At 43.0% G+C, this 25,731-nt stretch overlaps 1 protein-coding gene across 1 annotated transcript in view; it reads right to left on the minus strand.

The window, feature by feature from the left end:
* The window catches only part of ANXA4 (annexin A4), a 74,468-nt gene extending 55,399 nt beyond the window's left edge, over nt 1-19,069 (minus strand). Inside the window, exon 1 of the mRNA XM_027622320.2 lies at nt 18,925-19,069. The gene's annotated coding sequence lies outside the window, so the exon portion shown is untranslated. The remainder of the gene's footprint in view (nt 1-18,924) is intronic.
* Between the last annotated feature and the right edge of the window lie 6,662 nt (nt 19,070-25,731).

Raw genomic sequence — 25,731 nt, forward strand, 5'->3', positions numbered from 1 at the left:
GAGACATAAGGATTCCATCCAGGCACATTCTGTGCCCATTTTCCCACCCCCCATATCAAGATCCAGCATCCTGAGCTGAGTACTGGGGCGGGGGGGTCATGGCTGATCCAACCATAATACAAAAGCGCCCACAAAGTGCAGCCTGCCTCAGAGACTGACTGATGCATCATGCTCTTGGGGTAGTCTGAATCGAGTATCAAAGGAGGTTAGAAATAATGACCCCATTTGGTTATACGTATCTTACTGCCAGCAATATGAAGACTATCCAGGGTATACCAGTAGGGGGAGAAAGAAGGAATAGCAGAAATAGCTCGTCTGGCTTATGCTATGAACCAAAAACATTACAGGCTTTCATTCAAAGCCTAAGATGGGTTTGGCACAGCTGTGACATGTTTCCTCAAGCCCTAGATGGCAGTTACTTATGCTCTGGGCTATGGCAGTGATGTTCTAGACTTAGAAGAAGTATTCTTTTTATCTTCCAGAGTTGCTTCTCCCCTGTGTCAGATCAAAACGTCCAGCAATGCACAGGTGAGAGAGCAATTCCAAGGCTGAGATATAAGTGCCCCAAGAAAGCAGGAGTAGAAATGGAGGCAGGGGGGAACACTTGCTCCAGAAAGAGCTCATTTCTGCCAGTGTAGGGCTGTCAGGGTAGAGAAGACCTCAGAGAATGCCCAGCCCACCCCTTCATTTTGCAGATGGAATGCCCGTCTACAGGGAAGTAGTGAGTCTGCCCTCTGGGTCATTTGCATGGTAATAATGCGCTGGGTTCTCCCCCTGACCTGAGGTATGGCAGATGCTGGTATCCCACGAGGATGGGAGAATCCATGCCATCCTTCTGACGAGAAATGGCAACAGGAAGGTCCAAGCCTGAGTGTGATGCAGCCAACCTCATGGTCTAGTTGCTAATTTCACATGATGGTGGGAACTCCTCCCTCAAAGACCATGTCATCCTTCCTCCATACAACGTGGCTAGAGCCTGGAGCCCAACCAACTTGGGTTTATAACTCTCCTATATACACTTGTAGCTGTATGATTTGGGGCAAGTTATTATTTCTCTGTACTTCAGCCTCCTCATTGGTAACATGGAATTAGTAACAAAGTTACTTTATAGGGTTGTTACAAAGATTAAACCAGTTATTGTATCATACAAAGTACTCAGAATAGTGCACACATTATGTACTCAACAAATGTTGACTACTCTTTTTATTACTATTCTGTCCAGGTAACCTTTGTCTGCCACATCTACACATTATAGCATTACCTGTTCGGTGAGCTGTTTAAGGCGTGGGTTACCAACTCTACCTGTGTTAAAAACATCTGTGGAGTACAGAGTTCAGGCTTTCACATCTACCACCAACACGTCAAACCGGACCCCATATGGTTCTTTTGGCCACCAAGTCTGTGTGCATCTGTATTCTGACAAGATCACTGTCCTCACACTACTATTTACCGCAGATACAAATGTGGTGATCCGAAGGGGTACCTGAACCCCAATGTTTATAGCAGCAATGTCCACAATAGCCAAACTATGGAAAGAGCCCAGATGTCCATCAACAGTGAATGGATAAAGAAGATGTGGTACACACACACACACACACACACACACACACACACACACACACACACAGTAGAATATTACTCAACCATAAAAAAAGAATGAAATCTCGCCATCTGCAATGATGTGGATGGAACTAGAGGGTATAACACTAAGCAAAATAAGTCAGTCAGTGAAAGACAATTATCATATGATCTCACTCATATGTGGAATTTAAGAAACAGAACAGAGGATCATAGGGGAAGAGAGGAAAAAATAAAAGACAAAATCAGAGAGGGAGACAAACCATAAGAGACTCTTAATCATAGGAAACTAACTGAGGGTTGCTGGAGGGGAGCGGGGCTGGGGGCTGGGGTAACTGGATGATGGACATTAAGGAGGGCATGTGATATAATGAGCACTGGGTGTTATATAAGACTGATGAATCACTGACCTCTACCTCTGAAACTAATAATACACTAAATGTTAATTAATTGAATTTTAATTAATTAATTTTTAAAAAGATCATTGTCCTCACAGCTGTCTGAATGCTAAGACAGCACCTTCCTTGGACTCTGCTCACAGGACTTCCATCCTGGGCCCCCACTTCCCAGGGGTTGGAGGTAGTGATGAGGCAGAGAGGATACTAACTGTAGAGGAGCATGAGAGAGGTAACTTTAAGTGGTGATAGAAATGTTCCTTATCTTGATTCTTGATTGGGGTAGTAGTACCCAAATATATGCATTTGTCAAAACTTATTCAAACTTATTCAACTCCCCTCACACCCATTAGGGTGGTTCCTATAAACACACACACACACACACACACACACACACACACACACACAGAAAATAACAGGTGTTGGGGAAGGTGTAGAGAAAGTGGAACACTTGAGCACTACTGGTAGGAATGTAAAATGGTAGAGCCACTACGCAAATCAGTATGTCAGTTCCTCAAAAAAATAAAAATTGGATAATTACTATATGATCCAGCAATTCCACTTCTGGGTATATATTCTAGGCATATACACTTCTGGATACATATATATTCTTTCAAAAGAACTGAAAGCCAGGACTTGGAGGGATATTTGTATACCCATGTTCAGAACAGTATTATTCACAACCAAAAGATGGAACCATGTACAACCCATGTGTCGATTGACGGATGGATAAAGAAGATCTAGTACATACATGCATACAATGGAATATTATTCAGCCTTAAAGAGTAAGGCATGTTGATGTGTGCTACAACATGGATGAACCTTGAGGACACTGTGCTAAGTGAAAAAGTCACAAATACTGTATAATTCCACTCAGAGAAGTCAAATTCATAAGACAGAAAGTGGAATAGCCGTGCCAGGGGGTAGAAGAAGGGAGAAAGAATAATTTAGCACACACAGAGCTTCAGTTTTACAAAATGGAAAGAGTTCTGTGGATTAGATGGTGGTGATGGTTGCAAAACACTGTAAATGTGCTTAAGGGCACTCAACTATACACTAAAAAATGGCTAAGATGGTAAATTTTATCCTAGGTGTATTTTACCACAATTTTTGAGAATAGTTTTTTTTTTTAAATGTGAACTCCATTAAAAAAAAAACGCACCAAACTAACAACGTAATATCTGTGCATTTTATTGTATGTAAATTATACCTCAATAAAATAATACACATCTATATAGCTTAAGAGGTCAAGGTCTCAGCTTTGTAGGTTGATAATGGCCTCTTAGGGGAAGCATGTTGCTATTATCCTTCATTGAGCAATACCTACTTTTAAGGCAAAACCCAACTCAGTGAACCCCAAATTCCATATAGCTTTTGCACAGCATTATGGGTAAAATCATGATTGTTAAACTCCTCAGGTTTAACAATTATTTAAAGAGAAAATCTGTCTCTCATGGTTAGGCTTTGCCACAGGTTACATCATGTTTACTGACCCATTTTTGGAGTTATTTTAGAGCCAGAGGCCCTCAAGGAAATGTGAAAGGTCACTTTATTCCATGTTCCTTCTTCAGAAATACCGTAAGTAAACTATTCCAGATAAGTGAGAATCTAATGCAGAAACTCCAAGTAACTGATTACAAGCTACTGCACTGATCTCCAGTTCTAGTTTGTTCAGCATGTTTTCACGTGTCCATCTGTACTTGGGTCACCCCAGCCTCTCCTTATGAATCACAAACTATAGGCTGCCATGTCCCAAGACCCAGATTCCAAGGTCTTGGCATCTTCTCTTGTGTCAGCAAGCATGAGTCTTAGAGATAGCGCAAGAGAAGCACCTCATCAGAACCCTGAATCTAGCATCTAGTCTTTCTCTTCTATACCTTCCCAGAAAAAGTAAAATCCACTCCATCTTTCTTTACAAAATCCTTGTTATGCAGGAAGGGAACAGACAGCCTGGATCTGAATGAGAAACTGGAGCACAGGAAGGAAGGGATCTGCAGTGAGTCGGCGAGAAACCAAATATGCGGTCAGGCTCCCTGCTGTCCAGCTAGTTTTATTTACAGAAAAACATGTATTATGCAGCCCAGTCCTTTCCTTATCAACACCACCATTTTTTTTTAAGGTTTATTTATTTATTTGAGAGAGAGAGAGAGAGCGCGCACATGTGGGGATGGGGGGAGGGGCAGAGAGAGAAGGAGAGAGAATCTCAAGTAGACTCCCCACTGACCTTGGAGCCTGACACGGCCCTGATCCCAGGACCCTGAGATCCCATGACCTGAGCTGAAATCAAGAGCCAGCTGCTTAACTGACTGAGCCACCCAGGTGCCCCTCAACACCACCACTTCTGTTTGCCCAGGAGGGAAGAAAACAGAAAACTCTCTTCCCAGATGAACAGGAAAAGCAGCTCAGTTTTCCTTTGTAGATTTACACTGGCCCAGCCATGGAGATCTGGAAGTGAGCAGAAAATAAACACTGCTCTCTTAAATGTCACATTTTCTCCTGCCACCTCCCATGCCCAGCAAATAGGCAAGTTCTAGCTGTGCGGGCATCTCCCCCTGCCCCTGGAGCAGCCACTCCCTCAGTGTTTAAGCTGACTCTGGCAGAAGAATACAAAAACAGATGTGTTAAAATTCTTCCACAGTGGATTTCTGGTTCACATAGGGAACTTGCTGTTTCTGATGCAGCCTCTCTCAATTTGTCATTAAAAACCTGACGAAGGCATGGGGAGGCACAAGAAGAAACTCATGACAAAACCGAAAAGACTAGGACTGACATGAGATTATATCAGCAGCTGAGAGGAACTGAAGCTACTTTAAGACAGAAGGAGAGTATGTGTATGTGCACGTGTGCATGATGGTGGGGAGATGCGTGATACCTCCCCTGCAGCTCTGTCTGTTAAGGGGATCCATCCAGAAAACCTCATTCCAGTCCACCCATCTGAGCTGAGGAGCTACGAGGGGGATCCCTTACTGGCCCTACTCACCCCCAAACCAGCAAAGAGGTGTTGGGATAGACACTGTGGTGGCAGAATGGATGCAGGCAAAGGTGACCAATGAGAAGAACCTTGGCAGAAATGCATGCCGGGAAGTATACTTTATGTATTTACATTTTATATATTATATATAAATAATAACTATATATAACATATATAAAATTTATAATGTATTTATAATTTAGAATTATAATAAATACATATTACATATCTATAGCTCAGAGAACCAGCATCGGGGGGTAGGAAAAGGTGCCACCTCAGAGAAGCAGAGAAGAACAAAGAGAAAACGAGCTAGAAACTGGGAATTGGACCAGGCACTGTACCAACAACTTTGTCACCTGCTTAAAGCTGATGCCAACACAAAAAGGTGCATGGGATGGGGTGCCTCCTGTCTTTTGAAAGTCACAAGCTCTACACCTGCCCTGTACAATGCCGTAGGCACCAAGCCACGTGTGGTTACTGAGCCACTGAAATTCAGCCAGTGCAGCTGAGAAATTGAATTTCAAATTTGGTTTAATTTTAATTTTAAATTTTCAAATTGATGCAGTATAAACTATTTTTCCTTAACACACAACTTTTATGTTTTGGTCAGCTACATTTCACTTTAACCCCTGCAATGAGTACACACGTCAGGCATGCTGCATCTTTTCTAGTGTTACACGTAATCACGCCACCCATCTAGCTGGGATCAACAGATTTGCTCACTCTGAATAGTTTTCTTTGCACTGACGTAATTTTTTTCATGTGCTTATTTGAATGTTTTATAGACAGCACCAGTTGCAGTGATATTTATGTAAATTATAATTTGTAATTAAAATTAAATTCTTCTAGGGGCGCCTGGGTGGTTTAGTCGTTAAGCGTCTGCCCTTGGCTCAGGTCATGATCCCGGGGTCCTGGGATGGTCTTCTAAGACCATCTAAGAATGATGGTCTTCTCCAGAAGGGCTTTCACAAAACTCTCTCGCTGTGTCTCTCTCAGTCAAATAAATAAATAAAATCTTTTAAAAAAAAAAGAAAAGAAAGAAAATTAAGCATTCAGATTCGGATGTTCTGTCAGTGTAAAATATTCACACCAGATTGTTAAAACGTAGTTTGAAAAGAAGACTGTAAAACATCTTAATATTTTTTTTCTATTGATTAGATGTTGAATGATAATACTTTGGATCTATGGGGTAAAGTGTAAAATAATCTATATTATTAAAGTTCATTTCACCTGTCTCTTGTAACTTTTTAAAATGTGACTACTAGATAATTCAAACACATTTGTGCCTCTCCCTGTCTTTGTATTGCATACCACTGCTCTAGACATACTTGGCCTTGTTTAATAATAATGACTGTAGCTATTGTTGAGCCCTTATTTTACTATGTGTCAGATACGGTTCTAAACACTTCATGTGAATGACCAGATGATTTCTTTTAAATCTCACAAAAAAACGTGCTCATTTTCTTAGCGCTTTCATTTCCCCATTTGTTAAAAAAAGAAAGAAAAACACAATGTGGCCTAGGACAAAATGCTAGAGAAGAAGAGAAAAGGAATTAGGCCTCAGAATATTTAAAGGGAAAGTCTATTCCTGGAAATAATCTGCTTAATTGTTCACAAGAAAAGTTCAGGAAACTATCGTGTACCCTCACTATTTGGCAAAATAATACACATTCTAAATAGGAGGGAGGGGCACCTGTGAGCTCAGGTCATGATCTCAGGGCCCTGGGATGGAGCCCTGGGTCAGGCTCCTGCTCAGCGGGGAGCCTGCTTGTTCTCCTCCCTCTGCCCCTCCCACCACTGGTGCTCCCTCTCTCTTTTTCTCAGATAAACAAATAAAATCTTGAAAGATTAGTTAATTAATTAATAGGAAGGGAAAAATGACTAGTGTAATAACATCAAGAAATCCTCTGAGACGAAAGAGTTTGGCTTAAATATTTTGTACTCATCGTATCAAGGCCCAGGTTAATTTTCTATGATCATCCTTTCCCTCCCTTTATTTAATTAAGTGACATCTTAGATTTGTAAAACATACATATGTATTTAAGAGGGCTCACCAAGTCATATCTAAATATCTTTCTTTTCACTACAGTTTGGTGTCAACTAAATTGTTTTTGTGGGTTTTTTTGTTTTGTTTTCATAAAAATAGAATCCTCCAGCAGGAATCCTTCTAAAAGAAGTGGAGACTATCTGCAGAGATCATAAAAAATTTAATGTTAACACCTCAGGAAATATCACAGGAAGGATAAAACAGAAAATACTGGCTAACTTTTTAAAAATAACCTTTATTTATTTTTGAATTTCAAAGGTAATAAATGTACATGACAGAAAATTTATTTGGTTTATTTATTATAATTTTATTTGTTTTAGCAACAGAGATTTAAATTTGGTAAATTTAAATGAAAATATAATGTAATATAATTTATATATTGAAATGTATTATTTGGCTTATTTATTATAATTTTATTTCTGTTTTAGCAACCTCAGGATTTTATGGCAGGTAACAATACAGGGCAGTTAGTGTTACTTTTACCTGTCATGTTAGCCTCTCCTTCCTTCCAGCTGTTATGAAATTGCCTGTGTGAGCTGATAAACTTGTTTCTTAAACCCAGCAGAACGTGGGTAGAAGTAAAATTTTCCGTTGCAATGCTGAAAATTATGGATCTTTCCACTGCCAATGAATGGAAAAGATTAACTTTTAGAGAACTGTAGAAACTCTGAGGCCTTAAGCAATCCCCTATTTCCCTCTTTCATTTTATTTCGTAAATTATTTACTCAACTTTAAGCACTGAGAAGGACATTTTAAAACAATGTAAACTTACCATCTACTGTTATTTCTATTTGTGCCAATATTTTAACTGTAATCACAGTATGTATATGATTTTGCGTTCTACTCTTTCCTCTTAATTTTTCATACTGCAGGGGCGCCTAGGTGGCTCAGTCGTTAAGCGTCTGCCTTCAGCTCGGGTCATGATCCCAGGGTCCTGGGATCGAGCCCCACATTGGGCTCCCTGCTCCGCGGGAAGCCTGCTTCTCCCTCTCCCACTCCCCCTGCTTGTGTTCCTTCTCTAGCTGTGTCTCTCTCTGTCAAATAAATAAAATTTACAAAAAAATTTTATTTTTCATACTGCACACAATTACCATATAGATCACTGTGCTAAAATTACACTCCTCCATTATATTGATATCTTATAACTTATTCAATGTCCCTACTACTGGTTGTTCAGGTTTTCTGAGACCATGGCTACAATCTTTGTATTTAGCTTTGTAAGATATTTTATTCTTGTTTTTGACATATTTCTTGTGATATCTGATACTTATGAATATTTCCAGTTGTCCTCCAAATTTACAAGGACGTCCAAAGCCCTGCCAACCATAAGCCTGCTTGCTTTATTTCTTTATAATGTAATATTTGGGTGTAATACTAAATCTTATTATTGATTTAACTTGCTTTTTAAAATCAGTAGTAGGAACACTGACTCCCTTTTTTCAACTCCTGTCCTTCTTTGTGTATTATCTGTTTGCATTTTTCGCCTATTTTTAGCATCTTGGTGCTTTACCAAAATTTACAGAAATTATTCCTGTATTATAAATTTTAATATTTTATATCTAAAGTGTATTATTAAGTATTTTACCAATTTCATATTATCCTTTTAATTCAGTACAACCAAAATTTGGAAGAGAAATTTTCAATCATATCTGGCCATCTTTTCGTTTATACTCCTCCCTCTCATTACTTCAATAGTTGGAAAGTCTCTTTTTTGGTGAAATATTGATAATTGTTGAGTCAGGTGATGAATAAATACGTAGAGGTTCATTTTACTATTCTCTCACTTGGGTATATGTTGGGAAATGTCCGTAAAAAAAACTTTCTTTAAAAGTATCCCTTTCCTGGGGCACCTGGGTGGCTCAGTCGTTAAGCGTCTGCCTTCAGCTCAGGTCATGATCCCAGGGTCCTGGGATCGATTCCCACATCAGGCTCCCTGCTCAGCGGGAAGTCTGCTGCTCCCTTTCCCACTCCCTCTGCTTGTGTTCCTTCTCTCGCTGTGTCTCTCTCTGTCAAATAAATAAATAAAATCTTAAAAAAAAAAAGTATCCCTTTCCCATTGCTAGAGCAATCACTTCTATTAGTTTCTCTCCCACCCCTTTTCATGTTCCAGTTGAGGAAATTCTTGCCCAGGATGTTAAAGTAACTCATTTACCATATGACTCATTTTGTTTCCCACCCACTAAACTTTGCCACAACCTCTTCTTTTCTAGGAACCCAAAAATACCCAAAGGCACAGCTGTTTGGAAAGGGCTAGAATTCAATTTAACAAAGTTTCCCTGGAAGATCCCAAGCTTTATTCCTACAAACTTACTCCAACCCTGCCCCACCAATAAGACATGGTAAGACCAGGGACGCCTGGGTGCCTCAGTTGGTTAAGCATTTGCCTTCAGCTCAGGTCATGATCCCAGGGTCCTGGGATCGAGTCCCACATTGGGCTCCTTGCTCAACAGGGAGCCTGCCTCTCCCTCTGCCCGTCATTCCCCCTGCTTGTTCTTTCTCTCTTTCCTTCATAAATAAGTAAAATCTTAAAAAAAAGACATGGCAAGACCAGGAGTTTGCTGATAAACTTAACAGTTGGCTCTCCAAAGAAAGAAAACCTTGATTTATAGCTATTTCTTTGACATAAATATTTCCAACATGACTGATTTCAAATTACCAATACGATGTCACTGAACTTAGAACCAGGAATAGGTAGACAGTAGTATACCATTATATTGTATTTACAGACGAAGTAGATATAAGTAACCACAAGAGCATATATAATACAAGGTAGTAAAATAATTAGAAAGTGATGTTATTTTAAATATAGCTTATTTATAAATATCTATATTTTAATATAATTTATTTACTCCTAAGTTCATATAATTGAACTGAATAAGGTCACAGAACCCCTGAAAGTTTAACAATCACTTCTAATAGGCTGATATAAGGACACTCCAGCACACCACCAGGGGACAGAACAGTAAAGAAAGCAAGATGTTTTTCAAATTGTGATAAAATAAACATAAACAAGTTTACCATTTTAACCAGTTTTAAGCATATAATTCAGTGGTATTTTTTTAAAGATTTATTTGAGAGAGAGAGGGGGAGAGTAGCAGACTCCCTGCCGAGCGGGGAGCCCAGTGTGGGGCTTGAGCCCAGGACCCCGAGACCCCAACACCACGACAGAGGTGAAACCAAGAGTCGGACATTCAACTCACTAAGCCACCCAGGTGCCCCATTCAGTAGTATTAATTACATTCACAATGTCATGCAACCATCCCTGCTATCCATTTCCAGAACTCTTCCAGTATCCCAAACAGAAACTCTGTACCCATTCAATAATTCCCCATTTCTCCCTTATCCCAGCCCTTGCTTACCATCATTCTATTTCTTGTCTCTGAATTTGGCTAGTAGGTATCTCCTATGTGGAACTGTATCATATTTCCACTTGTGTGTCTCAATTATCTCACAACCATGTCTGGCCTCCACCCTCAGTTCCATAAGCCTTCCATAGATTGACCAAAGCACAGAAAACCCAGGGAATCCAGTTTCCCCAAATCATAGCCCAGCTGTGGAGGCCCCAGGGCAGTTATAATAGGGAGCTCAAGAGAATCTGGAAAGGGTAGAATGTGTCATGTGCACGATTATGTTTATCTTTTCAATAAACAGCAGGCCAGTCTTTCAACCTAAAAGAAGTTCATACAACTCAGTCACCATACACTGGAAACTTGTTAAAAGTGCACATTCTTGGGCCCAACACCACACCTACAAAACTCTGAGGGTAGGGCCCAGCAATTTGGTTTGTAAGAAGCCCACCAGGTGATTCTGATGCATTCTCAAATTTGAGAACTACTGCTCTACAGTAATGATTCCAGATTCCAACTACTGGTGCTCAAAAAGGTCCTCAAAATGCTCCATGGTCATTCCTAAGTGTAGATTCCCATTCATGATCACACATCAAGTATAAGGGAATGGGGATAAAACACAAGTAAAATTCTATTAACGGAGAGAGTCATAACACTTTTAAAATATTTGTATAAATATGACTCAGGAAATGTGTTTGGCAAAGATTATTTAAATAACAGAGTTCTCAAAACCATTCACTACAAACATGCATTACTCCTGCAAACCTGATGTTATTTTACGATATCTGTGAAACTCTGAATTCAATTCTCTTCCCACATGCTGGCAGAGGCTGTAATGGAGATCATTCCATGCTGGACATAGCAGGCTGGGAATCCAGGACAAGGGCCAAATTCCAGGCTCTGCTCTGCCCTCCAGATTTAACCCCACCTAACACGGCTACTCTATTCTGACATAAAATTGACATAGTAGTGACTACTGTGCAGGATTTCTAAGAGGATTAGTAATAATGTCAATCCCCATCATACCTTCCTTCCTCATTAAGAGAACTTTCATGAGCTTAGTGGTTGGGCTTGGAAAATCAGGAAGGTAGGACTCATCCCAGGAAGAAATAATGATTGGTCTGGGGGCACCTGGGTGGCTCAGTTCGTTAAGCGACTGCCTTCGGCTCAGGTCATGATCCTGGAGTCCCGGGATCGAGTCCCGCATTGGGCTCTCCGCTCGGCGGGGAGTCTGCTTCTCCCTCTGACCCTCTTCCCTCTAGTGCTCTCTGTCTCTCATTCTCTCTCTCAAATAAATAAATAAAATCTTTAAAAAAAATAAAATAAAATAAAATAATGATTGGTCTGAGGCAACCCCATTCCAATGGCAACAAATGGTTTTCAAGTGGCCAAGTGACCCACTTCAGGCCAACGAGAAATAAGAACAAGCCTACCAAGAGGCTTTGGAAAAAGACTTCCCCCAGATTATAAAGCCAGTTATCCTGCCAACTTCCTTCTCTCTTCTGGCCTTGGATGATATCAGGACACTGAGTCTGTAGCTATGCCTTCAAAAGGATCCTAATTATAATAGAGACTGTAAGATACTTAACATGGTATCTAGGAAAAGTTCTCAAATTTTAGTGTGCACCAAAAGCACCTGGGGAGTGTTTAAAAATACAGATTTTAGGGATGCTGTACTCTAGAACTTGAATCAGTAAATCTCTGGTGGGGCCCAAAGACCTTACTGAATCCATTTTCAATAAGCACCCCTGGGGATTCCCCTCACATCCTGTTCCAGGTCCTGATTCTCACACAGGTGGTCCCTGCATGAAACCCAGTTCCAAAACTGCCGCTCACCATGTGTGCAGCCACTCATAGTCCTTACTTAAGTATTGATTTTGCCTCATCAGGTACCAGGCATTGTGACAAAGATGGAGGAAACAGTATCTTGCTGTCAGGGAACATGCAAGCTAGTAAGAGAGACAGACAGTCAACCCAAGACAAAGCAGCAGGTGCTAACTATTGCAGAGTTGCAGGGCAGGAGAAGAGAGACTAAGCTCCCCGCCCCACGCCACCCCAGCCCGCCCCACTCCTAGTCAAATGTTCTCATTTGACTTAGGCTTCCAAAGACAGATAGGATTTCAATAGTGAAAGGTTTTGCTGGCAGAGAGAGAACAGTGAAAATGAAGCTTTAGCTACGATTTGGAAAATACTTCATTTGGAGTGGGGCCGGAGCTTTACACTCTGAAGAAAGCGGTGGGAGACAAAGTTCTAGAAAGGTAATTTTCACAAATGGGTCATTTTGTGGCAGGTTGAGCTTGGAGACTGGACTCAATTTTCCAGGCCATGGGAAATCATGCATTCATTCAGCACACATAGTAACACACACTATGTGCTAGGCCAGGGTATGGGGGCTGTGTAGTTCCTGCCTTCAGAGGAGCTCAGAGCTGAGGGGGCGGCCCAGGCCTGGAATCAGACACAATAAGGCGTGAACATTTCTGTGACAGGAGAATCACAGAGAAAGAGAAGCACGCATACTGGAGAGGTCCCTCACCCAGATTAAGTCAAACAGGGAAGGAGACTATGTCCATGCTGAACCTTGAAGGGTTGGCCAGGCGTAGGACAGTGAAACAGGGAGTCTTGTTTCTCCAAGCCTAAATCTCTGCCTTGATTTCCTTCTTGGTGCCCAGCATTTCCATTTTATTAAAAGAACATTTATTAGACAAAGGGGCTAAGCACTAGAGCAGATGCAAAAGAAAACAAGGATCTACCATCCAGGACAGTAGTTCTGACTATGGACCCTCTAGGACCTGCCCCCCAAGACCAATTGGTCCTGTTCCCCACAGGCCTACAGAATGACCTTAATTTCTGAGGGCCCTCCCACTCTTCTGTCTGGGACCAGCCCTGCTCTGATCAATAGGCCACACCTCCAGTGAATACTGGTCTTGCTTTGTCATCCCTGTGCCCCTACATAAACCTGTCTCCTCTCGTACCTCCAGGAAGCCTTCTCTGACCACCCACGATGGAGTTAGGTACACCTCCTCTATTGTTCTATGGCAGTCTGTGCAACGTGTATCAAATCATTTATCATGCAGTCCTATGAGTTTTGAATTATTGATCTGCTTGTTTATCTCCCTAAGGAGAGGGTCTGTATGTTTTATCTTCAAATCTCTAGTGCCTATCACATTATATGATAAGTGGGTGAACCTGTATTCATTTGGCAGGGGCTGCTGACATCCTGCCTCGCACCTGAAAACTCTTCCCCAAAGTGCTGGGCTGTCTCTCCTGCCTTTAAATGCTGCCCCAAGGGGCGCCTGGGTGGCTCAGTCGTTAAGCCTCTCCCTTTGGCTCGGGTCATGATCCCAGGGTCCTGGGATCGAGCCCCGCGTCGGGCTCCCTGCTCTGAGGGAAGCCTGCTTCTCCCTCCCCCACTCCCCCTGCTTGTGTTCCCTCTCTCGCTGTCTCTGTCAAATAAATAAATAAAATCTTTAAAACTAAATAAATAAACGCTGCCCCAAGTCTTGCTACCACCTGAATGGGCCTACTGAATCAAGAGTAGCACACTGTCTTGGTCCATAACTGCTGCACTCCTCGCTCACCTGTCACGTGGGACCTCCTGGATATTTAGAATGACCCAGGTCAGCATCAAGTTCATCTCAGACAAGTGGTACGGACACAGCTTCTACCTCTTCGCCTCTGAAGGAGGCCAGCCCCACAGCCAGCTTAATCTCCCAGCCCTGCCTTTTCAGGCCGATTCCCCGTTCTTAACCCATTAGATAGTATAACAGAGTGGTAGAGCACAGGGTGTTGAATCAGACTGCCACATTCAAATCCTGGCTCCACCACTTGCACTTAGTACGTGACCTCCGGCAAATTCCTGAACCTCTTTGTGCCTCAGTTTCCTCACTTATACAACGGGGATGATAATGGTAGTACCCGCTTATTACGGATGAAAATTTAATAAATGACATGCCAGTTGTTTGGCACAGGTTCAGGCTCCTAGGAAACACTGGTGAACATTAGCTATTAATATCTGTGAAATGGAGGCTCCAACATGCACAGGCAGGGGCCTCACTGACTAAGAGGCTCTGAGGCCAAGGCCAGGGCCCCTCAGTGCCCAAGATCTGACATCATTGCTAGGACTTTGACCCAGGTCCTGCCTTAGCAGGTCTATCTAGTCGACAGGCTGGGACTTAACCCATCTACCCGTCTCTGCTTCTGCAGCTAAAAACACATGGAACTCATCAGAACATGTACATACAGAGCTTTCTCCACCATGCAGTTCAAGGCACCTTACATTCTTTTTGGAACTAGCTGGAGTGTACCCAAAGGAAAAACCAGCCCAACTGAAATGTATGATAAGAACAAGTGACTGCTATTATATCTCACTGGAGACTGAAGCATAATTGCATATTGGCTCCTTGTATACAAATAAGAAAATATATGATCTTGTATTAATTTTGAGGTTGGAAAATTTTAAAATACACATGTATTTTTCATTTCTACTTCATTCTCCCTCTTCACAAGCAATGTTAAATGGGTAGGTGATAGCTGTTAACTCTCTATTTTAAAAAAATTGATAATATGTGAATATGATTAAAAAAATTCAAATAATACAAAAAGGTATAAAGTGATAAGTCTGGATGAACTTTACCCCTCTACCTTGTTTTGGCAACCACTGTTATAATTTTCCTATGTATACTATCAGAACTGTTTAATGCATTAACAAGCATATAGATGACAGTCTCCATCATTCTTACAAAAAAGTAGTAGAATACCATGCAAACCTATATTTTACTTTTTAAAAAAAAAAATGTTTTTTAAAAGATTCTGTGATATCATTCTATATCTGTTCTTGTCAACCTGCATCACTTTTTAACCAGTGCGTAGTACTACACTGAATGGATGTTCCATAATTTAACCAGCCCTTTGGTGACAGATATTTAGTTCATTTCCAATCTTTTATTGCTACAAACAAGGCTGCAGTCTATATATCCTTGTCCACATGCCTCTACACACATATCCAAGTATATCTTTATGATAAATTCAGAATTCACATTGCTAGAACAAAGGCAAATCCATTTTTAAATTTTGACAAACTGCCCAATTTCAGGGCAATTCCATCTATGTACCTGCTAGGTATCCATGACTGGGTTTATACAGCTGTCCATAAACCCCTTGAAACTGTATGAACAATGTCAAATATGTTTCTTTTTCTCAAGGGACAATTCATGGCTTTAACCAGATTCTCAAAGCAGTCTGTAACTGACAAGGATGAGAACCACTGAGTCAACGGATTCTTGTATAGCATCCAAAAGCATTGACAGCAAAAGCTGAAATGAGGCAGGACCCAGAAAATGCCTTCCTGAGCTCCCTGAAGAGGAGCGAGAGGGAAGATGCCGGGGACTGATTATACCACCAGGCTTGTATCTCTTAAGGACCTGCTCCAGGGGAGATGACTCAAGTACACATAAATCAGGAGAACTTGTTCCCATCACAAACCTTCTATGTTACTTTCTGGTAATAATTTAATGTTACCTCTGGTGGGAGGGGTGCAGGGGGGACGAGTGCCTTAACCCAGAGAAATGAATCCACAGCGACTGGGCAGGGAGGTCTTTCTACTGACCTGACAAAAGGCCACTCTTGGGACTTCCTGCTCTGTTACAAGTCAGGCCGCTCATGCTGTAGGCCTTAAAGGGTTAATGATGGAGAGGTGGGGTTGGTGGAGGTCTTTTCCAGAGCAATTTATAGTCTGGCCTATAGCTGCAATTTATCCCCCCTGCTGATTGTGGTTCATTCTGGTGAAAACATTCACTCAGGTTCTTATGTTTAGCAATCTGGACCAAGAAGCAATATGGCAATTTACTGACCTCAAACATCTTGAGCCTTTAAAAAGAATTCTTCAAAGGTGGTGGTTCAGGTTCCCATAGCAAAAGCTCTTAGTCCAGTGCAGACCACAACTGAACACTAACAAGCTAGTTCCAATAAAACAAGCAACAGACCTAACAAATCCTACATTTCCAGGTAAATTATTCTTAATATAGTAATCCATCTCAGGTTCAATTAAGTTTAAAAATAAACAAAACCCCTTTGGTTTAGACCCTCTGTTTGGCGTAGGGGTGTCAAGCACTATAAAACTATGGGGTGCATTTGATGTGATAGGTATAATAAAGAGCTGTCCTTGAGAATGGGGACAATATCAGCTTTTACCACATTATTTACAGCATAATGACAGGCCTAAATTCCCTGAAGTTCCAGGTTTTTGTTAATGCTTGACTTCATTTATCAAGCATGCATATATTCATGTGTTTCTAAAGCTTAATTTCTCAAAGCAAGGTCCAAGAAACATCTGAATCACAATCATCCAGGGAACCTATTAAATATGCATTTTCCTGGGCCCAACCCTGTCATATTGGATGAGAATCCTGGGGATTGGGGCAAGAATCTCCACGTTGTGTAAGCTTCCTGAGGAATTCTGATGTACCCTGAAGTGAGAAAGCTATGGCTTTGGAGGTCATCTTAGTTTAACCTTCTACCCTTCACAGCCCCATCCAAAAGGGGCTACAAGGCCCCTGCCTAGAGGCCTCTGCTGAGAAAGCTCTCCATCTCCAAGTCCACCCAGCCTAGGGGTTTCAAAAGCCACACCGTACATCCAGCAGAACCCGCCATCCAACACAGCTCTGCCCAACCACAAGGAATGAGTTTATTCTCTGGTCTACATGCCAAGCCCCTCAAGAATTTAGGGCCATTAATGTGTCCCCACACCCACCTCATCTGTAAAACAAGATTAGGAACCCTACCTCAAGTTGAAATCACTATTAAATGAGTAACCAAGGATGACTGTTTTTCAAAGTCCCTCCAGATAGGACACGGCAGCACCCATCAAACTGCCTTCACAGTAGCCCTAACTGCAGGGAAAGCAAACCCTCAAGGGCTAGGTATGGGCCAAATCACAGCCCAAATCCCAAGCAAAAAAAATTTTAAGTTTCTTGTTTTATATTAAAAAGGTACAAATTTTGAATTCTACTCTAAAATATATCTGGTTGTTTTAGCATAAAAAGTGTTTTTAATTTCAAATATCAAGATAAAATTGACCCCCACCCCCCAGGCCCTTGGTTTATTCTGAAGCTTCAGGTATTCCCTGGCAGTGCCCGGTACTCACTCTTGAAGAGTGGGCTTCGTGGACAAGCAGAGGATCCAGATGGGGAAAAACAAATGAGTGGTTAGACATAAAGAAATGGGCCAAAGGATATGAGTCTGAGGATGGCCAGGGGGCTCATTCTTCAGATGCTGAGGGCTGGTGTGTTTCGATCTGACTGCATGTTACTCTCCTACTTGCTTTCAGAGAAAAAAATATCCCTAGCCAAATGTAAAAATATTTAGGAGGGAAATTCATAGACACCCTTGATCTAACAGTCATGTGCGTATGTGCGTGTGCGTGTGCGTGTGCGCGTGTGTGTGTGTGTGTGTGTGTGTTTCCCCCAAAACAACAGAAATCTGGCCTTGACCAGATAGGGCTGGGCTCTGGGAAGGAAGCAGGTCTTGGTTGGCTGTGATTACCCATCTCATTCCTGTTCCCTTCCCCTCCTGCTTGCTCTTCCACCTCTGTGTCTTCTGAGAACTCCCTGGTAAGGAAAGAGCTAGGGGTTGGACATCAGAAGTGTTACCTGCAATGTAAGGAGGAGGTGGGATGGATAATTTGGAGGGGGTGACCCTATCCATTCTTCCCACGGTGAGCTGGAGAGAGCAGATGCCCAGTTGTCATGAAAGGTGTGGGTTACTCAGTACAGCTCCTGGACTTGCATCAACCCAGGGAGCACTTACAGTGGGGCAGACTGTTGAAAAGCAAAAGTCTCTTTGGCCCCAAAGTCTCCCGCTAGTCAAAGCCAAGACAAAAGAGTGAGACTGTGCCTGTGGCAGACTCAAGTCATAGATCTCATAACAACAGATTCCCGGGCGCCTGGGTGGCTCATATGGTTAAGCGTCTGCTTTCGGCTCAGGTCATGATCCCAGGGTCCTGGGAACGAGTCCCGCATCGGGCTCCCTGCTCCTTGGGAGCCTGCTTCTACCTCTGCCTCTCTCTCTCTCTCTCATGAATAAATAAATAAAAATCTTAAAAAAAAAAAAAACAGATTCCCACGTGCCAGCCGGCCATTCTGCTGAGGCCATTAGATACGTGAGGAGAGACAGGGTAAGAAACTAGGAAAAGCAAGTAAGTTTCTTAAAAGGAGAAAAGAAAGAACGAAAAAGAAAACTTAGGTATTAGATTGAGTCAGCTGCAGGGAGTATTAACTCAATCCTTTCTTGTTAATGCCCGAAGCCAGCGCAGTTCTTGGCACATGAACTCAACAGAAAACTGCCGAGGTCTCTGACCGGTCTACATTCCGAGCTGGAAGGTGCCGGTGGATACCCGCCTGCGCCAGGCCCACTTCGAGCAAACCCCGGGCGGCCGGCGCCCGCTCCACCTGGTGGCCGCCCAAGCCCCGCCCGCAGGCAGGCGGCGGGCACCCCCTCCTGGGCGCGGCGCAGGGCTGTTCCCGCGAGGCGCCCCGAGGCTGCTGCGCCCCTTTCCCCGAGCCCAGGACCCCCGGCACAGGGCCCCCTTACCGCTCGTGCCGAGACCGGGCTGAGCTCGTCCCCGGCGGCCGCGCAGATCACGCCGTTCCCGGGGCCGGGGAGCGGGTCTTATCCCGGGCGGACCCGCCCCACTTCGGGGTGGAGACCGAGTCCGAGTTCCTGGTTGTCCCTCTGCACACGGGACCGGAAGATCCTCCGGGAGGCGGGGCGAAGCGCACCTGGGGCCCGGGGTCGGTACCGCCACGCCTGGCGGCCAGCGGGGAACCAGCCTCGCTCCCAAATCTGGGGCTGCACCCGGCACGTCCCCGCGCCCCGCCAGAGACCCGGCGCGCTGTCCAGGCTCCGCGGCCCCGTCGCCCGCCCGGCCCCGCGCTTGCCTCGGCAGACTCCGAGCACTTGGACTCTCCGCGACTGAGGCGCCCGGGCGCCCCCAAGCTCTCGGAGCTGCGAGCCTCTCCCGCACCCGCCCTGGGCCGGCGGAGGCCCGGAGGCCCGCAGCGAGTCACCGCTCTACCCCCCTCCATCCCCCGCCGGGAAACCGCACTTTCTCTCGCCCAGTCTGCGGCCAGAGCAGTGGGAAGTGAAATCACGACTGCACATTGAAACAAATACCCCCGAAAAGTTCCCAGTAGTTCCCCATCTCCCTTGCGGAAAACGGAGTTCCCTTTCCTTGGGGACACCTTTGGGAATAGGAGTTCGGAGCCGCCGCAGATCGTTCTCTCCTCCCCAGGAAATTACCAGGGTTTGGTACTGGTCGGCAGCCCCTAGGGTCGGCCCGGGAGCCGCGCTCACGCCGTGTGAGACCGGTTTATGCGTTCGTTGCTGCCTCCCCGAGTGACACCGGCCTCGAAGGCACCGAGTCTAGGTCGTCTTGGCACAGGCGCCAAGTACAGGGTCCAGCACATAGTAGGTGCTTGGTGCTTGCAGAATGAATCCTTTGAAGCTACCGGCAAATTCGGATTTTATTTAATAGAGGGTAGGTAGCTTGGGGGAGTGTGTTTGCTATCCAATAGAACAAAATCCAAGTGGCTATTACACCCTTAAAGCCGGAGAGGTGACATTAAATCATGTCATTAAGATGTAGCAAAAGAAGGTGGTTTGACATGGTTAAGAACATGGGTTTTAGGATCGGACTGGTTTAGATTCTAGACCTCGTTCTGTCCCCTTTCTCTGCTTTGATAAAATTTCCGAGCTTCACTTTATGAACTCACCTAGAGGAAACAAAATCAGGATGAAAAAGAATGAAATAGGAAAATTCATTTCCTCAGTGATTAGAGAGACTGTTGCATTCCTTAAAAATTAACAATTAGGCTACTCTAACAATAAACAAACAAAAGGCTGGGAATGGAGCTGATGCACTCTGCCAAAATCACCTTTACCAGGCAGATACACATAGCTCACAACTGCCCCTTTCTCTCATAAATGCCCTCACAGCAGGTTGGGGAGCCACAGTCCAAAGCCAAGTTTCTGGGGTACAAAAAGCCAGGAATAAATTTGTGATACCCTTCCAATTCCAGAGCTCCTGTGGGCTTGGACTGGAACTAAATTTCTGTAGAAACCACAACTGTGCTCTGCTTCTTACTTTGCACTCTGCTGCTGTCTCAAGTACAAGTGTTTCCCAAGAATGAGCCCTTGTGTAAGGCACTTACACAAGAATCTCTGCTTCTAGGGAGCCTGATCTAAGACAGAGTATTAAAAAAAAATTAATGCCATTGTTGAAATTAAAGACTCAAAGGAGCCTTTAAATTAAAGATAGCAGATTGAACATGTCATTTGTGTCAGCTCTCTCTTGAAATTCAAGTAAAACAAAAGCAGATTAAAAAAAAATCTCACAAGAACAAGGTAACAAGAGAGGAAAAAGAACGAAATTTTGGAAGCTAGAAAGCAGAGAGACAGGTGATCCTTGACTTAGCAGACCTGAGAAAAGGGGACTCCTGAGCCCAGAGTAGGTCAAACCAAGAAGCAACATAGTATGGCAGAATTTCTCAGACTATGCAGGTCTTGCTACACTGGGTGCTTCTGAAAGTGGTTATACTTTCAGAATAAAAAAATTTAAGAATAAAAACACCGGGTTTTTTCTGTCTGTAGAATCCCCAGTACTGCACTGCCGTCACCGCCCTCTCCCACTTCGGCAGAAGTTTGAAATCATATTCTCCGGAGTGCATAAAGCAGAGGATCTCTTGAATGGGGGCATTCCGGGTGTAGTCACTTGTTTCGGTTATTTAAGTCTCCCTCACAAAGTACCTCAAAATTTGGTGACTTAAAACACCCATCATTTTATGGTATTTATGATTTTGTTGGTTGGGCAATCCTCTGTTCCACACAACATCAACAAAGGTCACTCAGTGGTATTCGGCTGACAGGCCAGTCTGGAGGATTCACTCATGTGTCTGGTGTCATGGCAAGGTGAGCTGGGAGACTGGTCTCAGTGGGCACTGCCCACCAGAGCATCTAAGTAAGCATGCTCTCTCCACATGGCAGTTTCAAGGTAGTCGTATTTCCTACATGGAGGCTCAGACTCCCAGATAGGATGCTCCAAGAGATCCAGGTAGATGTTACTCGGCTTCTTAATACCAAGGCTTAGAAGCCCCCGAATGTTATTGCCATTACATCCTATAGGTCATGCAAGTCACTAAGGTTAGCCCAGGTTCAAGGGAAGGGGAATTAGGCTCCATCCCTGAATGGGGGTACTAACAAAAAATTGGCAATGTTAAATAACAAAAATTCAGCCAAGTAAATTCTAAAGATCCCGTTGTCTTTATTAATCGATTCATGAATCGGGCAGCATCCTGTCTCGCAAGTAGAGGGGAACTCCAAAGGGCTACAGAAAGGGAAATGTTGTTAAAGGTAGGGAGAGAGTGGAAAAAAGGAAATTATTAGCAAAGAATCCATTGTTTTAGACAAGGTTGCCCTCCTAAGGGGAACAGAAGGGGTCTATCAGTAAATTTCCTAGTGCTGATCAGGAAATTCCATGGGTGTTTAAAGGTTACATTCCTGGGGGAGGGAGGCGTGGAACTGCAGTCAGGTTAGGTATTAAGTTATTGAATAGTAGAATGGACAACTGAAACCCGAATGGCAGGGAAGAGTGGTCAGTGGACACTATCGTTATCGATCCCTAATTCTCTGTAACTGTAGAGTGTTGCTAACATCTATATAAGCACTTACTATGAGCCAGTCACTATTTCAAGTACTTTAGATATACAGTTTTAATCAATAAATCCTCACAACAGCTCCATCGGTTAGATACTCACATAAAGTAGGTGTCAATAAGTATTACTATTGATGGTATATGGTCATTTATTAATTCAACAAAATTGTGTCAAACTTCCTGTGACAGAGTGTATTTTTCAAAATTGGTCACAACAATGTGTTCAGTCTCATGTGCTTCCGAAATTCAACCCCCCACCCCACCCCTAGTCAAGAGATGGCCTCTTTGAAATTGAATGGGCTTCTTGGGTGAGCTTCTGGGACTGCACAACAAAAGTAACACGCTATGGGGCCTTTGAGGCTGGGTCTTAAAAGATGACACAGCTTCCGTCTAGTTCTCTTGCTCAGAACGGATGCCTGTGGAGCCTTGAGTGGCTGTGTAGCAAGTAGATCTGCCCTGAAGCCACCATGCTGCAGAGAGCACATGGACAGCACACATGAAGGTAAAGAGAAAGGCGGAGAAGCCCCAGCTGTTCCAGCCCCTGCATTTGAACTTCCCTAGTCCCAGGGCCAGACATGTGGATGGAAAAGCCTTTGAGATGACTCTTTCATCTTCTCTGTCTCACGGAAGCCAACTGAGAGACCCTGCATGAGAACCATCTGGCTGAGCCCAGTCTCTCACCAGAATCAGGAGAGGTAACAATAGTGAGTGATTGCTGGGATGACTTTATAGAGCAATAGATAACCAGAACACTTCCAGAGAAGAGTGAAAGTTTAGCCCAGTCTTCTGACTCTCCCTTCCCAATGCTTATTGAGGCGGCCTAAGGCAAAAAGGGAGAATTTTTACTCTGAATGGCAAGCTCCTCTCTGATATCCAGTCTGGCTGTTTGCCAGGAAGGAGGCAAGGACAAAGGCAAATAACTTTTGGCCCCTTGGGACAGTGACTTTGTAAAACATTGGGAAGAAATCTTGCAGAGGTGACATTCCTTGACAGCTGGCTCCCTCCACAATCTTCTCAGGCTGCCAGAAGGTAACCAATCCTTCAGCTTAAGATACGAGAAGAAGGTTCTAACAGCATCCAAATAGACAGGCAGGGAGCCAAGAAGAATTAGCTCATCCTGTTTGGGAACAAATGCAAAGCATACATAAAACTTTTAACATTCAAAGATGAGTAAGCATAGAAAAGTATATAGAACTATGAAAAAAATCTGGAACATAGAAACAAAAACATAGCCTCTAAGAGGCAGAAGAAACTTAAAAAAACTTTTTACAGTATGAAGCAGAAATAATTTTTTAAGGATTTTATGTATTTATTTGAGAGATAGAGAGAGAGAGAGAGCACAACAGCAGGGGAGGGGCAGAGGGAGAGGTAGAGAATCCCAAGCAGACTTCCTGCTGAGCGTGAAGCCCGACTAGGGGCTCGGCTATCACATGACCCTGAGATCATTACCTGAGCTGAAATCAAGAGTTGGATGCTCAACCAACTGAGCCACCCAGGCGCCCAGCAGAAATAAATTTTAAACGGTCTCTGCTATGACTTTGACAGATAAACCGAAAACCATAGCAGTAATCTGAACAATATTTTAATGACATAGAATTAATAGTTATGAACAAAACTGGACTCCATATTCTATAGAGAAAGTACCTTCTCTTCAATCATCTACTGAATATTTACAAAAACTGACAATATTTATTTGCAAGGAAATCTTCATTAAATTCCAGAATAAAAATAGGGTTTGAATCTCAGCTCTACCACTTATTAGCTGGAGACTGAAAGGAAGACACTGATCTTTTCTATGCCTCAGTTTTCTCATCTGTAGAGTGGGAATAATGATAGTACCTACCTCCTTGTGTAATAAGGATTAAATGACTTAATATATGTAAATTTTTAAGAGTTATTGGCTCATTGTGAGCTCTATATTAGTGTTGGCTATTTTTCTGATTGCAGCTAAATAAAGATAAAATTCAATAATAAAACTTTTTAAAAATATTTTATTTATTTATTTGAGAAAGAGAAAGTGAGAGGGCATGAGGGGAGGGGGAGAGGCATAGGGAGAGGGGGAAGCGGAGTCCCTGCTGAGCAGGGAGCCTGATGTGGGGCTCAACCCAGGACCATGGTGTTGTGACCTGAGGTGAAGGCAGATGCTTTTTTTTTTTTTTTAAAGATTTTTATTTATTTATTTGACAGAGAGAGAGAGATAGCGAGAGCAGGAACACAAGCAGGGGGAGTGGGAGAGGGAGAAGTAGGCTTCCTGCCGAGCAGGGAGCCCGATGTGGGACTCGATCCCAGGACCCTGGGATCATGACCTGAGCCAAAGGCAGACGCTTAACGACTGAGCCACCCAGGTGCCTGGTGAAGGCAGATGCTTAACTGACTGAGCCACCCAGGCACCTCTCAATAATAAAATTTAACCAATCACTCTCTTCCTCAATCAATAGTATTTGCTATCATCTAATATATATATATAAATGCCATGTTTGGGGGCTCTAAAGGAAACTAACTTTGATACCATCCTTCAAGATATTTCTCCCTTGTCTCCTAGAATCCACTAGTATCAAAGAAAAATCTGATGTTAAACTGATTCTTGCTCCTTTGTAGAAACAATCTAGTTTTTCTCACTAGAAAAATTTAAGATTTTTTCCCCTTTCCCTATGCATTTAGGAGTGGGACCTGTTTCTCTAGACCTGGTTGGCATTCTTAGGCCTGTTCACTCCAAAGAATTGACTCTTTTCTGAATTCAGAAGTGCCCTTCTTTTATATTATCTCTCTTCTATTATCTCCATTCTTTTGGTCTGGAATTTGTTTGATGCTGTAGGAACTTTTGACCTTATCCTCCATGTCACTTAACTTTTCTTGCATTGGTTGTTTTTGTTTCTTTTTGTTTTTGTTTTTGCTTTAGTCCTTTACCTCTGAGTTTGAGAGACTCTTTAGGATTCATCTTACACGTTCATTCACTCCATTTTTACTTGTGTCCATTTTACTCAGCCCATCTAACACATTTTTTAAAAGATAGCTTTTATTTTAATCAAAGTTGCAAATGCACAGAATTATGTTTATTTTAATCGAAGTTGCAAATGCACAGAATTTTAAGAGGCAAATAGTTCTACAAGGCTTGTTGCAACAAGAATGGCAGTGCCCCATCTCCTCTCCTCCATCTTTCTGCCAGGCAACTAGTGCTGCTTTAGGCACAAATCCACTGGGGCACCATAGAATCTAGTGATTCCTGAGGTTTTGTAATAGGGCATCCCAATCACAAGTCACAGCAGTGTATTAGGCTTGCATTAAAAAAATCTGTGAAAAGTTTATAAGAGGGATTCTCATGTAGAAAACCTGTGTTTTCTAATTTGAAAAGATATATGCACTCCATGTGCACTGCAGCATTATTTACAATAGCCAAGATATGAAATCTATAGATTCAGCCAGTAAAGAGACAACAAGCCCAAATGGATTTAGACAGTTTTATTACTCACAGCACAGCAGGCAGCATGGCCTCCATCTTGCCTCCAAGTCCCATGGGGGCCATGCTGGGGTACACTGAGGTGGATACTGGGCATACTGTGGATCTGTGTCACAGCTGAAGAACAGTCAGCCTAGGAAACTCCTAATCTTATAAGGGAACTGCTAACAAATGTGCCTATCCCCCCAGAGAGAGGTATTATCTTTTATTACACTAAAATGTAAGCAAATAA

This window comes from Zalophus californianus, chromosome 8 (genome assembly GCF_009762305.2).
Source record: "Zalophus californianus isolate mZalCal1 chromosome 8, mZalCal1.pri.v2, whole genome shotgun sequence".
In the NCBI taxonomy this organism is placed as follows: Eukaryota; Metazoa; Chordata; class Mammalia; order Carnivora; family Otariidae; genus Zalophus; species Zalophus californianus.